This window comes from Pristiophorus japonicus, chromosome 13 (assembly GCF_044704955.1).
Source record: "Pristiophorus japonicus isolate sPriJap1 chromosome 13, sPriJap1.hap1, whole genome shotgun sequence".
Lineage (NCBI taxonomy): Eukaryota > Metazoa > Chordata > Chondrichthyes > Pristiophoridae > Pristiophorus > Pristiophorus japonicus.
In genome coordinates this window covers 78,681,614-78,698,445 of record NC_091989.1, presented here as the reverse complement: position 1 = coordinate 78,698,445, position 16,832 = coordinate 78,681,614, and the positions used below count along the sequence as shown (strand labels likewise).

At 48.0% G+C, this 16,832-nt stretch overlaps 1 protein-coding gene across 7 annotated transcripts in view; it reads left to right on the top strand.

Moving 5' to 3' along the window:
* Positions 1-16,832, top strand: part of cdk17 (cyclin dependent kinase 17) — a 235,815-nt gene that overhangs the window by 21,842 nt on the left and 197,141 nt on the right. For 2 of the 7 annotated variants that reach the window (XM_070897699.1, XM_070897698.1), the window contains one exon: positions 10,933-10,981. The exons of the other annotated variants lie outside the window; for them this stretch is intronic. The gene's annotated coding sequence lies outside the window, so the exon portion shown is untranslated. The remainder of the gene's footprint in view (positions 1-10,932; positions 10,982-16,832) is intronic. 7 annotated transcript variants of the gene reach the window in all.

The following is a 16,832-nucleotide window of genomic DNA, read 5'->3' as shown; positions in this document are numbered from 1 at the left end:
AATGAAAGCAAATGGCAAGCTTGTTGGTTACCTAAGCAAAATGGTTTACTTGAAACAGTTATCTTGTCAGGGTTCATGGGAATGGAGATGGGAGGGAAATTAAATTAATTTATGTTTTGGTTTACCTATGGCATTCATTTTCATGTGCTGGGATAGTCTCCCATTCAGTGAGATTCCATTCATTAACACTTTGTAATCTGTCAATTATAATGTATGTGTATTTATGTATATATATTATAGATGGTCACCAGTCATGCACTCCTCCTTCCAGATGAGAGAGATAAGGTCCTGCATTCGCGCCAATAGTGCCTCTCCTCCATACTTTAGTGCCTCAGCGGGAATTCCATCTGCTCCTGATGCCTTGTTCTTGAGCTGACTGATGGCCTTTTCTACCTCGTACAGGCCTGGGGCTTTGCTGAGATGGTGGAGGGTAGCATGCTGCGGGATGGAGTCGGGGACTTTTTTTTAAAAAGTGGACAAGTCCGACAAGAGGAATCTCCCTGTTGGCAACTGGGAAAGTCATTGCTAGAATACTCCTCAACTGTTTTCTCCCTGTGGCTGAGGAGCTCCTCCTGGAGTCACAGTGCGGATTCCATCCACTACGGGGCACAATCGACATGATCTTCATGGCGTGAGAAATGCAGGGAACAGCACCAACTCTTGTACATGGCCGCCTTTGACCTCACAAAGGCCTTTGACACTGTTAACCGCAAGGGACTATGGAGCATCCTCCTCTGCTTTGGCTGCCCCCCAAAAGTTTGTCGCCATCCTCTGCCTGCTCCACGACGACATGCAAGCCGTGATCCTGATCAACTGATCCACCACAGACCCCAATCCATGTCCGGACCGGGGTCAAGCAGGGCTGCGTCATGACGCCAACCTTTTTCTCGATCTTCCTCACTGCAATGCTCCATCTCGCGCTCAATAAGCTCCCCGCAGGAGTGGAACTATTCCGTGGAACCAGTGGGAACCTGTTCAACCTTTGTCACCTCCAGGCTAGATCCAAGACCTTCCCATCCTCTGTCGTTGAACTATAGATCGAGGACGACGCTTGTGTCTGCACACATTCAGAGGCTGAACTCCAAGTCATCGTCAACATCTTCACTGAGGCGTATGAAAGCATGGGCCTTGCACTAAACATCTGTAAGACAAAGGTCCTCCACCAATCTGACCCCGTCACACAGCACTGCCCCCCCGATCATCAAAATCCACGGCACGGCCTTAGAGAATGTGGACCACTTTCCATACCTCGGGAGCCTACTATCAGCAAGGGCAGACATCGACAATGAGTCCAACACTGTCTCCAGTGCGCCAGTGCGCAGCCTTCGGTTGCCTGAGCAAGAGTGTTCGAAGATCAGGCCCGCAAATCTGGCACCAAGCTTTATAGTCTACAGGGCTGTGGTGATACCCGCCCTCCTATGTGGCTCAGACGTGGACCATTTACAGTAGACACCTCAAATCGCTGGAGAAATACCACCAACGATGTCTCCGCGAGATCCTGTAAATCCCCTGGGAGGATAGACGCACCAACATCAGTGTTCTCAATCATGCCAACGTTCCCAACATTGAAGCACTGACCACACTCGACCAGCTCCGTTGGGCCTGGCCGCATGCCCGACACAAGACGCCCAAAACAAGCGCTCTATTCGGAACTCCTACACGGCAGGCGATCCCCAGGTGGGCAGAAAAACGTTTCAAGGACATCCTCGAAGCCTCCTTGATTAAAGTACAACATCCCCACCGAAACTGGGAATACCTAGCCAAAGACTGCCCGAAGTGGAGGAAGAGCAATCTGGGAGGATGCTGAGCACCTCGAGTCTCGTCGTCGAGAGCATGCAGAAAGCAAACACAGGCAGCGGAAGGAGCTTGTGGCAAGCCTGGCTCTCCACCCCCCCCATCCTTTCCTCCAACGACTGTCTGTCCCACCTGTGACAGACTGTAATTCCCGTATTGGACTGTACAGTCACCTGAGAACTCACTTTTAGAGTGAGGGACTGCCCATGATGATGTATTATAGATGGATAAAAGCAGAAAAAACTATTGTTTAAAGGTTATGCATATACAGAGATATAATATCATAGAATCGTCTGCAGAAAGTAGTCACTCGACCCATCGTGCATGTGTCGGCTCTTTGAAATAGTTATCCCATTAATCCCATGTCCTCAATTCTTTCCCCATAGCCCTGCATTTTTTTTTTCCTTTTCCAGTATTTATCGCTTTTGAAAGTTACTATTGAATCTGCTTCTACTATCCTTTCAGGCAGTGCATTCTAGATCATAACAACTCTGCGTTTTAAAAAAAAAACATTTCTCCTCATCTCCCCTCAGGTTATTTTGTCAATTACCTTAAATGTCCTTTGGTTACTGACCCCCCCCCGCATCCCCCCCCCTTCCCCCGCCAGTGGAAACTGTTTCTCCCTACCTCCTGTCAAAACCCCTCATAAATTTTGAACACCTCTATTAAATCCCCGCTTAATCTTCTCTGCTGTAAAGAGAATAATACCGGTTTCTCCAATCTTGCCACATAACTGAAGTCCCTCATCGCTGGTACCATTCAATAAATCTTCTCTGCACCCCCTCAAGTCTTCACATCCTTCCTAAAGCGTGGCACCCATAATTGGACACAATACTCCAGCTGAGGTCTCAGTGATTCATAAAAGTTTAGCATAACTTCCTTTGCTATTGTGCTTTGTGCCTCTATTTATAAATGCAAGGATCCTATATGCTTACACATGTGCCTGAAAGGATGGTAGAGGCAGAAACCCTCACCATATTTAGAAAGTTCTTGGATGTGCTGTTGAAGTGCCGTAACCTACAGGGCTACGGACCAAGAGCTGGAAAGTGGGATTAGGCTGGATAGCTCTTGATCGGCCAGTGCAGACATGATGGGCCAAATGGCCTCCTTCCTTGCTGCAATTTTCTATGATTCGATGATGTGTATATAGATGCGTAAACTTAAAACCATGGTTTCTTCTTTTATTTCTCGTTTTTTTTTTAAGTCTGCATGTACCATGTTTTCAAGATACTTCCTTTTGTAATGTTTTTGTTGCACGTTGTCAACTTTTTTCCCATTACGAATTTCTATGCCCTGATCAAAAACGATAGTCGTTCCTATATTTAAAAAGGGATAAAAAAATCCCAATATCTACACTTGTAATTATCCCACCAAGAATCACTGGATACCAGTTGGGAATGGGAATCCTAGGTGATTTTTTTTCATCCACTCTCCCTCTCGCCCAGAGTTCTGAGCCAGCTGTACTACTCTGATTGAGATCAATTTAAATAAGCATAACTTGTGGTTTGAACCTGTGACTTTGTAATCTGCATAGCCTGGTGCTGCTCTGGGTGGTGTCTTCATGTTGGGCTACTGGGAGCTCATGGAGAATTTTCAGCAGTTAATAAAATTGCAGTAGTGAGTGTTTGTGTACTTTTGCCAATAATAACTAAGCTGTTTGCACAATCTTAATCATTCACAGAGCATGCTGTACAACGCTGAGAATCAAACAGGATATTCTATTCCAATATGTCTGCCCAGCACAACAACATCATAGGCAGTCCCTCAGAGTCGAGGATGACTTGCTTCCACTCTAAAAGTGAGTTCTCAGGTGACTGAGGAGTCCAATGCGGGACCAACAGTCTCTGTCACAGGTGGGGCAGACAGTGGTTGAAAGAAAGGGTGGGTGGGGAGCCTGGGTTGACGCACGCTCCTTCTGCTGTCTACACTTGGTTTCTGCTTGTTCTTGGCGATGGGACCCAAGGTGCTCAGTGCTCTCTCGGATGCTCTTCCTCCATTTTAGGCGGTCGTGGGCCAGGGATTCCCAGGAGTCGGTGGGATGTTGCACTTTATCAAGGTGGCTTTGAGGGTGCCCTTGAAGCATTTCCACTGCCCACCTGGGACTCGCTTGCCCTGTCGAAGCTCTGCGTAGAGCGCTTGCTTTGGGAGTCTCGTGTCGGACATGCGGACGATGTGGCCCGCCAACGGAGCTGATCAAGCGTGGTCAATGCCTCAATGCCTCAATGCTGGGGATGTTGGCCTGAGCGAGAACACAGACGTTGGTGCATCTATCCTGCCGATGGATTTGCAGGATCTTGCGGAGGCAGCGCTGGTGGTACTTCTCCAGCGTTTTGAGGTGTCTGCTATATATAGTCCACGTCTCCGAGCCCAGCACAGAAGATATAATGGCTACCACTGTGTAAATAAACTTAAATATAACCCAGAAAAAAATAATAACTCAATACAAAATAAATCCATAGAAGAATATCTGGAGCTAAACAGAAAATCAAGGAATAACAAGAGCTACAGTTTATTCCAGAGCAGAATACATCAACAACAACTTGCATTTATATAATACAAGTTGTACCTCTCCAGTCTGGCATCCTCGGGACCTGACTGGTGCGGGACTAGAGACCTTTCTGGACCACGGGAGATTACGGTGACTCTTGACTTACCGGGTCCTGATGACCACGTTCGGACTCCTGAATGCCTCCGCCACGCCCCGGCTGCAAAACTCCTGCCTCACCTTCTCTGCGCTGCTTTGCTGATCGTTTCCTGACAAGATAGCGTCCCAACCCCGAAGCTGGATTTGCACAGCACAGAAGGCTACTGCGCAGCATTTCATCGCTTACCTCCAACAGCAGCACAGGACCCTGCATCAACAATGCGGGACCCTCCATGAAGAGTGTGTGTCGTGACCTCCCACCAGGAATGATGCCGGACCAGGGATGTTGCCAGACCAAAGAGTCCCAGTCTGGAGAAGTATAACCTTTTAATCCCAAGGTGCTTCACAGGAACTGAAAAGATGTTTGTTTTACAAGCCACTTCAGTCGAATGTTTTGTAGCAACACAAATGAAAATTTAAATGATGAAATTTAAAAAGTCTACAGCTATCCATCAAAAAGTAAACAAAAGGTAGAAAGTTTTTCCATAAAGAGGATTTAGTAAAATATCAGTTCAAAGGACTGAAAATAAATGCAAAAAATTATTATGGAGTTTAAAATATGGTTAGAAAGGGAGAGGCTGAGATGCAAGAAATCAGAAGAGAACACTGAAAGAAATAAATAACAATTTACGAAACACTAAATCTAACGTGGCATTATTGATGGACAATTTTTAAAAATTCCCTCATCTTTGCCTTTCCTCTGTTGAATCGGCATCTTATTCTCTCCAATTCTGTGTTTCCCATTGTTGTTTGACTCTTATATTTATGCAAGCCTTTTCTTTCCTGTTTCTCTGCTCACTTTTGTATTTCTTTCAAACATGGTATTGTACTAATTTTACCTCAACGACATTTGTATATATTTTGTTTAAAATCGAGGGAACACGCAACAAAATGGCAGTCAATAAGTACAAAGTTGGTTATTGGGACTGTTTGGGAGAGACAGAAACTGGAATTGATGCCTAACTTGGGATCCACTTATTCCCCAGGTCTTCCTTTATCTGTCCTGCTGAATGTGAAGTCATAGGCCCATACTGTGCTAGTATGTCCAGGAATTAGCAAAATATGCACGGTTAACAGACATTGCCCGCCCGCCCGGCATCTTGCTGGGGGCGGGCCTCACCCGAAGTCTTCGGCCTGGCTTCCTCTCGTCGGCCGGGCCGGTTCAGCCCCCCCAATCCTCCTCTCTCTCTCTCCTCTCTCTCTCCTCTCTCCTCTCTCTCTCTCTCTTCACCCCCCGCCCCTCTCCATCTCCCTCTCCTCTCTCCCTTCCCTCCCTCCCTCCCTCTCTCTCTCTCTCTCTCTCTCTCTCTCTCTCTCTCTCTCTCTCTTCACCCCCCGCCCCTCTCCATCTCCCTCTCCTCTTCCCTCCCTCCCTCTCCTCTTCCCTCCCTCCCTCTCCTCTTCCCTCCCTCCCTCTCCTCTTCCCTCCCTCCCTCCCTCTCCTCTTCTCTCCTCTTCCCTCCCTCCCTCCCTCCCTCCCTCCCTCTCCTCTTCCCTCCCTCCCTCCCTCCCTCTCCTCTTCCCTCCCTCCCTCCCTCCCTCTCCTCCCTCCCTCCCTCCCTCCCTCTCCTCCTCTTCCTCCCTCCCTCCCTCCCTCCCCTCCTCTTCCCTCCCTCCCTCCCTCCCCTCCTCTTCCCTCCCTCCCTCCCTCTCCTCTTCCCTCCCTCCCTCCCTCTCCTCTTCCTCCCTCCCTCCCTCCCTCCCTCCCTCTCCTCCTCTTCCCTCCCTCCCTCCCTCCCTCCCCTCCTCTTCCCTCCCTCCCTCCCTCCCCTCCCTCTTCCCTCCCTCCCTCCCTCTCCTCCTCTTCTCCTCTTCCCTCCCTCCCTCCCTCCCTCTTCCCTCCCTCCCCCTCTTCCCTCCCTCCCTCCCCTCCTCTTCCCTCCCTCCCCTCCTCTTCCCTCCCTCCCTCCCTCCCTCTCCTCCTCTTCCCTCCCTCCCTCCCTCTCCCTCTTCCCTCCCTCCCTCCCTCCCTCTCCTCCTCTTCCCTCCCTCCCTCCCTCCCTCTCCTCCTCTTCCCTCCCTCCCTCCCTCCCTCTCCTCCTCTTCCCTCCCTCCCTCCCTCCCTCTCCTCCTCTTCCCTCCCTCCCTCCCTCCCTCTCCTCCTCTTCCCTCCCTCCCTCCCTCCCTCTCCTCCTCTTCCCTCCCTCCTCTTCCCTCCCTCCCTCCCTCCCTCTCCTCCTCTTCCCTCCCTCCCTCTCCTCCTCTTCCCTCCCTCCCTCCCTCCCTCTCCTCCTCTTCCCTCCCTCCCTCCCTCCCTCTCCTCCTCCCTCCCTCCCTCTCCTCCTCTTCCCTCCCTCCCTCCCTCCCTCTCCTCCTCTTCCCTCCCTCCCTCCCTCTCCTCCTCTTCCCTCCCTCCCTCCCTCCCTCTCCTCCTCTTCCCTCTCTCCCTCCCTCCCTCTCCTCTTCTTCCCTCCCTCCCTCCCTCCCTCCCTCCCTCCCTCTCCTCCTCTTCCCTCCCTCCCTCCCTCCCTCTCCTCCTCTTCCCTCCCTCCCTCCCTCTTCCCTCCCTCCCTCCCTTCCTCTTCCCTCCCTCCCTCCCCTCCTCTTCCCTCCCTCCCTCCCTCCCTCCCTCTCCTCCTCTTCCCTCCCTCCCTCCCTCCCTCTCCTCCTCTTCCCTCCCTCCCTCCCTCCCTCTCCTCCTCTTCCCTCCCTCTCCTCCTCTTCCCTCCCTCCCTCCCTCCCTCCCTCCCCTCCCTCCCTCCCTCTCCTCCTCTTCCCTCCCTCCCTCTCCTCCTCTTCCCTCCCTCCCTCCCTCCCTCTCCTCCTCTTCCCTCCCTCCCTCCCTCCCTCTCCTCCTCTTCCCTCCCTCCCTCCCTCCCTCCCTCTCCTCCTCTTCCCTCCTCTCCCTCCCTCTCCTCCTCTTCCCTCCCTCCCTCCCTCTCCTCCTCTTCCCTCGCTGTCAGAAACACACTCAGTGAGAGACACACACTGGGGAGGGGGTGGTGGTGGTGGGGGTTGGTCCGAGCACGCTGTTGGAGGGCCCCTGGTGCTGGCGAGTAGAAACTTAATTTTTCATATTTTAATTTTTTTGTTGTTGATTTATTGATTTATTTATAATTTATTATTGATGATGGCTCTTTATTTGTAAAAGTGATGTGTTTTCATGTTTGTAAACTTCCCTTCCCCCTCCCGGCTATCTCTCTTCCTTACGCCTGATTTCTAAGTGTAGGCAAGGTTTTTCTGAGCGTACAAAAATCTACACTTACTCCATTCTAAGTTAGTTTGAAGTAAGTTTTCGCTGCCTAAACTTGCAAAACAGGCATAAGTGGCTGGACACGCCCCCTTTTGGGAAAAAAAAAATCTGTTCTAAAATGAAACTGTTCTAACTCACTAGAACTGGGGCAAACTAAATGCCGAGAATTGCAATTTCTAAGATAATCCATTCTAAACTAGTTGCTCCAAAAAAATAGGAACAACTCGGGCCGAAACTTGACCCCTTAGACTCTTAAAAAGTGAAATTAAATTAATGCGCATTTAGAAATGCAGGGGCTAATCAATTATAGCCAGCACAGACTTGTTGAAAGCAAGTTATGTTAATTTTTTTGAAGAAGGAACTGATTTTGAATAGATAATCAAATTACAGGAGATGTAATGGAAATGGATTTCAAGAAGTGTTCAATAAAATGTCCCACAAGAGACTTTAGATAAAATTCATTTTATGGTATTCGTAGAAATGTGGCATAATGGATAGCCAGTTGATTGATGGACCAACATTATAATCTAATGAGGACTTTATGTAAAAGCTAATATTTCTTTTCAAAAATGTTGTAATTGGTTCATAGGAAACTTTCAGTACTATGTACATTTCAAAAGCATTCATTTTACCATTTACAACATTTTTCTTATGAGATACAAATAGAGGGTACTCGAAGGCAAAATATATTTGAATAAAGAATTAATCATGAGTGAGGGTGCAATAATACAAATGATTGGCTCGTACAAGGTCTCATCTGTGAGACGACTTTGTGCATGAATTGGCTGCCACGTTTGCTGTTGCTGTTTGTGGGACCTTATTATGCATAAATTGGCTGCCATGTTTGCCTCCAGAATAACATTCTACACTTTAAAAAGTGTTTATTGGTTGTGAAGTACTTTTGGGATGTCCTGATAAAGTGAAAGGTGCCATATAAATCTAGGCTTTCTTTTTTCACAGAATTCCAGTTACAGCCAGAATACAGTTTTAATTTGATCATATTTCTAATTTCTAGATCCTTCACTTTTTAACCACTCCAGTATTAAATATATATTCCTATTATTGGTAATGAAGTTGTGATCTTGGAGTTGAGCCAGTAACGGGCACACCCTTCCTACTTTTGCTTCACAAACTGCTTTTTAAAAAATGTTTATAACTTCTGTGCCAGATTTAAAGATTTACACTGGCATTGAGACAAATTATTGACTTGATTTTTTGTATGACATTGTTTCAAAAGAGTCAGACAAAAATGAAAGAAAAAACAATTCACTTCTGCCTTTTACTGGGTTCACATCCCAATTATGTGTCGCACTGTTTGTGGGAGCTTGCTATAATTGGCTGTTGAATTTCCTACATTACAACAGTGACTACACTGTGAATGCAATTTGCCCTTTATAACTAGGAAATCATTAATCTATTCTCTGATAAAGCCACTGATGTTTAGCGTACGGATGAAATCTGTCCCCCACACAGAGGGAATCTTCATCTTCTATCCACTGTTTTTGCTCTCATTAAAAGCAGTTGCAGTTTCTAAATAGGATTGTTTATCTCTCAGACGAAACCACAGTGGTTCCAGCAGATTCTATATTCAATATGAATCCGCCAATGCTACTATTTCATCATCATCATCATCATCATTCCCTCTGAATCGAGGAAGACTTGTTTCCATTCTTAAAAATGAGTTCTTAGGTGACTGAACAATACAATACGAGAATTACAGTCTCCGTCACAGGTGGGACAGACAGTCATTGAGGGAAAGGGTGGGTGGGACTGGTTTGCTGCAGGCTCCTTCCACTGCCTGCGCTTGATTTCTGCATGCTCTCGGCGATGAGATTTGAGGTGCTCAGCGCCCTCCCGTTTGCACTTCCTCCACTTGGGGCGGCCTTTAGCCAGGGACTCCCAGGTGTCGGTGGGGATGTTGCATTTTATCAAGGAGGCTTTGAGGGTGTCCTTGAAGTGTTTCCGCTGCCACCTTGGACTCGTTTGCCGTGAAGGAGTTCCGAGTAGAGCTTGCTTTGGGAGTTTTGTGTCAGGCATGCGAACAATGTGGCCCGCCCAGCACAGCTGGTCGACTGTGGTCAGTGCTTCAATGCTGGGGATGTTGGCCTGGTCGGTATCGCTAACGTTGGTGCGTCTGTCTCCTCGGGATTTGCAGGATCTTGAGACATCGTTGGTGGTATTTCTCCAGCGATTTGAGGTGTCTACTGTAACATCATCATAGGCAGTCCCTCGTATTGAGGATGACTTGCTTCCACGCCAAAAAGGGATGAGTTCACAGATGTTTCAATGAAGGACCTAATATTCCAGGTCCCGAACTACATATTGAAGGTGCCTGTGCGTGGATTTTTTTAATATGGGGTGGCCGTTGCACACCAACCACCACACGGGCTCGACAGAGCTAGGTCTTGGTTCAGTGGCAAGGATTATCCAAGACTAGCTCTGCTGCATGGACCTTGTGCGCACACATATTGTAGTGTGGGCTGGCCCGTGTTGCCCCTGGGCCCTCGCCTCTCCTGAGCCCCGAACTCTCGCCTCTCCTGAGCCCCGAACTCTCGCCTCTCCTGGGCCCCGATCACATCGCTCCACAATCTCTCCTGTATATGGTCCATGTTTCTGAGCCAGACAGGAGGGCAGGTATCACTACAGCCCTGTAGACCATGATCTTGGTGGCAGATTTAAGGGCCTGATCTTAGAACACACTTCCTCAGGCGGCCGAAGGCTGCACTGGAGGTGGTGTTGGATCTCATCGTCAATGTTTGCCCTTGTTAAGAGGCTCCCGAGGTATGGGAAGTGGTCCACGTTGTTCAGGACCGCGCCGTGGATTTTGATGACTGGGGGGCAGTGCTGTGCGGCGGGGACAGGCTGGTGTAGTAACTTTGCCTTACAGATGTTTAGTATAAGGCCCATGCTTTCGTACACCTCAGTGAAGATATTCACTTTGACTTGGAGTCATTGGATGGACTGCTTCATGGATTACAATATCAAACTGTCACTTGGGGCTCAATTTTCCCCAGTGATTTGCGATGTTTTTTTTGAGTAGGCTGCTCTTTTTGGCCTAAGTTTTTAAAAAAAAAAGCACAGTTTTCCCCAATCAATTTGCACCAGTGTAACTCAGTTAGTAATGATTTTTTTTCGGCCAGTTTTTTTTTCAGCCAAAGGGGGCGTAACCAGCCACCTATACCAATTCTGCCCATTTCGGGAAGTTTGCCCATACAGCGCGCATACGCACTGCGCACACTGCAGCATTCTGTAGTCTCCATTTAAATAATATTTTGCTTTTCTATTCTTCTTACAATCGCAGGCCATGGAGGTGACTGAAGTCGGCAGAGCTACCTGAAATGACTTAATAGGTAATTGTACTTTAATGAGATGCAAAGAGCTGCTCAAATTTCCCAAAAGCGTTGATGTGCTTAAGACAGTTTAAGTGCACTTTTTGGCCCCAAGTTTCCACACGCGGCAAAACAGGCGCCCCTCTGAGCTGGGCGCCCGTTTTTCGCGCCGAAAATGGCGTCTGAAAAAAAACACGCTATTCTCCAGCGCTTTGCAGCTCGATGTCAGCTTGGCGCGGTGCCCAGGGGCCGGAGCCTACCACTCGCGCCGATTTTGTAAGTAGGAGGGGGCGGGTACCATTTAAATGAGTTTTTTTCGTACCGGAAACCGTGCGCGTTGGAGCGTTCGCGCACGCGCAGTGTGAAGGAAACATTGGCACTCGGCCATTTTTGTAGTTCTTTGTAGCTGTTCAATTTTTAACATTTTTTAATAAAACCACATTGCCCTTCCATGAACAGCACTAAGGTTTCTTGCAGCAGTGAGAAGGCTGCAGGAAGCCTCAGAAGTTGAGGCAGCCGTTTCCCGACGGGCCCGACTGACGGCAGGGGGGCCTTCCCCCCCCCCCCCCCCCCCCCCCCCGCCATCGGGAATGGCTGCCTCAACTTCTGAGGCTTCCTGCAGCCTTCTCCCTGCCTCCCCCCCGCTGCCGTCGGTTGGGCCCTCACTGCCTTCCCCCTGCTGCCGCCGAGAACGGTTGCTGTCTTCGATCGGGCCCTCACTACCTCCCCTCCCCTGCCGTCGGGAACGGCTGCTGCCGTCGGTCGGGTCCTTACTGACTCTTCCCCCCCCCCGCTGTCGGGAACTGCTGCTGCCGTCGGTCGGGCCCTCACTGCCTCCCCTCCCCTGCCGTCTGCAAAGGCTGCTGCCGTCGGTCGGGCCCTCACTGCCTCCCCTCCCCTGCCGTCGGGAACGGCTGCTGCCGTCGGTCGGGCCCTCACTGCCTACCCCCCCTCCCCTCCCCTGCCGTCGGGAACGGCTGCTGCTGTCGGTCGGGCCCTCACTGCCTTCCCCCCCCGCCATCGGGAACGGCTGCCTCAACTTGTGAGGCTTCCTGCAGCCTTCTCCCTGCCTGAAAGGCCTGCCTTGAAGCACTTTCACACAGGTAGGAACATGGTTTATTTAATCTTTTCTTTGCTTATAAATTTTTATTCAGGTTGGAATTATTTGTATAATATTTGTATAAGTATAACTAAGGATTTATTGTAGAATGTAATGACTTCCCTTTTCCCCCCCCCCCCCACCTCGTTCCGGACGCCTAATTTGTAACCGGCGCCTGATTTTTTAATGTGTAGACAAGGTTTTTTCAGGCCTACAAAAATCTTCACTTGCTTCATTCTAAGTTTGGAGTACGTTTTCACTGTGGAAACTTTCAAATCAGGCGTCAGTGGCCGGACCCGCCCCCTTTTGGAAAAAAAATTTCTGTTCAAAAGTGAAACTGTTCTACATGACTAGAATTGCAGAAAACTTAAATGTGGAGAATTGCGATTTCTAAGATACTCCGTTCTCCACCAGTTGCTCCTAAAAATCAGGAGCAAATCATGTGGAAACTTGGGGCCTTTATAACTGACTCCTATCGTGATGGCAAATTGTTGGTGCCATTTGGCCAGTATAGGTGGCTGTGCGCAATACCACAGATGGTAAACTCCTGCTGTCCAGTTACACAATTTTAACTGAATTAATATTGGGTGTTTATCCTTGAAAAATGCATTGAAATGGATATATGATATTCTGTTTTATAAGAAAAAAATACAACTTTAGAGTTGGCACAGTACTGCAGGCCACGTTGTTTATGTACCTGCATTACTACCAGCGAAGTTGTGTCGGTGAAGCTGTTCGACTGAAATGTAAGTACTCGTACAGACTAAGATGTCAGTTTATTTTAGCTCACATTTTTAGAAAGGATAAATACGTACTTAAACATGTTGATGTGTCAGTGTTTTGGCTTTCTGGGTTAGGAATATATAGAGGGGTAACCTATATGGTATGGTGTACTTCTGTAACTATCATATTTATCTAAGAAGATTCAAATTTTGTCAGTCTGCAGAAAAATCCAGAACCAGATCGAGGAAGTACAGTACCGTTCCAGAAACCTACTCTGATGTGATCACCTGTTTTAGGATTTTTATTTATTGACTCCAATTAAATCTCTAACATCCAATAACAACCCTCCCATTGTTTTAAATGCTAGATTTATCAACCAAGCCTATTAATATACAGGTATTCTGTTCCCAATAGCTAGCAACAGGCTGCAATGCTGGGTCAGTTCTTCAGCAGAATAGCATGGATTACTCTGCAATGTCCTTAACAAGGTGGATTTATTTTTAAGTCCCGGGCACCTTGCAGAATGTGATGGAAGAGCTTATTAGTATTATGGAAACTTGTCTTAGGAAATGCTTATTTAATGTTATTAACTGTTTTTTTAAAATATAAATCAGAGTTGTGATAGCCTAGGAGAAGATACTAGCTAGCAAGAGTTAAGGATATATTACAAAGGGCAATGTGTTCATGAAAAGTGGCTTTAAATTGGGCTGGAAATCCTGGCTTCTCCGGGTCCGTACTGAGTGTCGATGGACCTGGGAAGGTATTGCAAAAGCCGGTTTTCAGCGCATGTGCTGAAAACCGGCTTTTCCGATCTGCAGCTTGACGGATCCAATACATATCGGGTGTGAGGACATTTGCAAGAGCAAGATTGCAGTATTCACCCATATCTTGCCTAGCAAATGTCCTCAAAATTCTTGCGCCTGATAAAAGCAGGCATTTAGCCTACTTTTACAGGCGTAAGAGTTTAAAAACATACAAAAATATAATTAAATTAAATTTAAAAAACACTTTATTTTTAAAAACCATGACCACTACGTTACATTTATTTTTAACCATAATTTTAAAAAATTGCCCGTGGGAAGCCTCCGCCCGCAATTTGAGCCCCATTGAATACGGCTACTTTCATATGAAGGGAAAAGCTTATAATGGATGTCCAGTTTGTCTTATCCATTCAATGGCCTCCTGATATGCTGAGTGGAGAAATATGGTGCCTTCTTCAACAGATCTTAGCGGGCAGGTTGATGGGATGTGTTCCATGGAGTATTCATGGCCACAGTTGCACCTTGGGTCGTCTGTCATCTTCCACTTGTGGAGCAGGTGGCCGCATCTTCCATGCCCTGTGTGGATTTAGTTGAGCGCTGTCTTTGAGGGAGGCCAGGGACCTCTGCTGTTGAGTCAGTGGTAAGGTGTTGGTTCTTTAGGCCTCCAGGCCAGGTCCATGATCACCCCAACCTCTGACGTTGAGCTACAATATGCGGTTGATGCCTGCATCTGCACACATTCTGAGGCTGAACTCCAGGATATAATAGACGTATTTACTGAGGCATACGAAAGCATGGACCTTACGCTAAACATCCGTAAGATAAAGGTCCTCCACCAGCCTGTCCTTGCCGCCCAGCACTGACCCCCAGTCATCAAGATCCACGGCGTGGCCCTCGACAACGTGGATCATTTCCCATACCTAGGGAGCCTCTTATCAACAAAAGCAGACATTGATGCGGAGATTCGACACCGCCTCCAGTGCAGCCTTCGGTCGCCTGAGGAAAAGAGTATTCGAAGACCAGGCCCTCAAATCTACCACCAAACTCATGGTCTACAGGGCTGTAGTAATACCCGCGCTCCTGTATGGCTCAGAGGCATGGATAATGTACAGAAGACACCTCAAGTCGCTGGAGATATATCACCAACGATGTCTCCGCAAGATCCTACAAATCCACTGGGAGGACAGGCACACCAACATCTGTGTCCTCGTCCAGGCCTCGCCGGGGCCCAGCTTCCTTGTCGTCGGTGGGGCCCGCCCGCCCTGCATCTTGCTGGGGCAGGCCCCGTCCAAAGAGTCGGCGGCGTCACAGCATCCCGGCATCATCTTCTCTTCCTCCCCCCCCCTCCCCCCAATCTTCTCCTCTTCTTCTCCCCCTCCCCCCCCCCAATCTTCTCTTCTACTCCCCCTTCTACCCCCATCTTCTTTTCTTCTCCCCCCTCTTCTTTTACATAAGAACATAAGAAATAGGAACAGGAGTAGGCCATCTAGCCCCTCGAGCCTGCTCCGCCATTCAACAAGATCATGGCTGAAAAGGCCGTGGACTCAACTCCACTTACCCGCCCGCTCCCCATAACCCTTAATTCCCTTATTGGTTAAAAATCTACCTATCTGTGACTTGAATACATTCAATGAGCTAGCCTCAACTGCTTCCTTGGGCAGAGAATTCCACAGATTCACAACCCTCTGGGAGAAGAAATTCCTTCTCAACTCGGTTTTAAATTGGCTCCCCCGTATTTTGAGGCTGTGCCCCCTAGTTCTAGTCTCCCCGACAAGTGGAAACAACCTCTCTGCCTCTATCTTGTCTATCCCTTTCATTATTTTAAAAGTTTCTATAAGATCACCCCTCATCCTTCTGAACTCCAACGAGTAAAGACCCAGTCTACTCAATCTATCATCATAAGGTAACCCCCTCCTCTCCGGAATCAGCCTAGCGAATCATCTCTGTACCCCCTCCAAAGCTATTATATCCTTCCTGAAGTAAGGTGACCAAAACTGCACGCAGTACTCCATGTGCAGCCTCACCAATACCCTATACAGTTGCAGAAGGACCTCCCTGCTTTTGTACTCCATCCCTCTCGCAATGAAGGCCAATATTCCATTCGCCTTCCTGATTACCTGCTGCACCTGCAAACTAACGTTTTGGGATTCATGCACAAGGACCCCCAGGTCCCTCTGCACCGCAGCATGTTGTAATTTCTCCCCATTCAAATAATAATCCCTTTTACTGTTTTTTTTTTTTTCCCCCCAAGGTGGATGACCTCACACTTTCCGACATTGTATTCCATCTGCCAAACCTTAGCCCATTCGCTGAACCTATCTAAATCTCTTTGCAGCCTCTCTGTGTCCTCTATACAACCCGCTTTCCCACTAGTCTTTGTGTCATCTGCAAAATTTGTTACACTACACTCTGTCCCATCTTCCAGGTCATCTATGTATATTGTAAACAGTTGTGGTCCCAGCACCGATCCCTGTGGCACACCACTAACCACCAACTTCCAACCCGAAAAGGACCCATTTATCCCGACTCTCTGCTTTCTGTTCGCCAGCCAATTCTCTATCCATATAATACATTTCCACTGACTCCGCGTACCTTTATCTTCTGCAGTAACCTTTTGTGTGGCACCTTATCGAATGCCTTTTGAAAATCTAAATACACCACATCCATTGGTACACCTCTATCCACCATGCTTGTTATATCCTCAAAGAATTCCAGTAAATTAGTTAAACATGATTTCCCCTTCATCAATCCATGCTGCGTCTGCTTGATTGCACTATTCCTATCTAGATGTCCCGCTATTTTTTCCTTAATAGTTTCAAGCATTTTCCCCACTACAGATGTTAAACTAGCCGGCCTATCGTTACCTGCCTTTTGTCTGCCCCCTTTTTTAAACAGCGGCGTTACATTAGCTGCTTTCCAATCCGCTGGTACCTCTCCAGAGTCCAGAGAATTTTGGTAGATTATAACGAATGCATCTGCTATAACTTCCGCCATCTCTTTTAATACGCTGGGATGCATTTCATCAGGACCAGGGGACTTGTCTACCTTGAGCCCCATTAGCCTGTCCAGCACTACCCCCCTAGTGAAAGTGATTGTCTCAAGGTCCTCCCTTCCCACTTTCCTGTGACCAGCAATTTCTGGCATGGTTTCTGTGTCTTCCACTGTGAAGACCGAAGCAAAATAATTGTTTCAGGTCTCAGCCATTTCCACATTTCCCATTATTAAATCCCCCTTCTCATCTTCTAAGGGACCAACATTTACTTTAGTCACTCTTTTCCGTTTTATATAT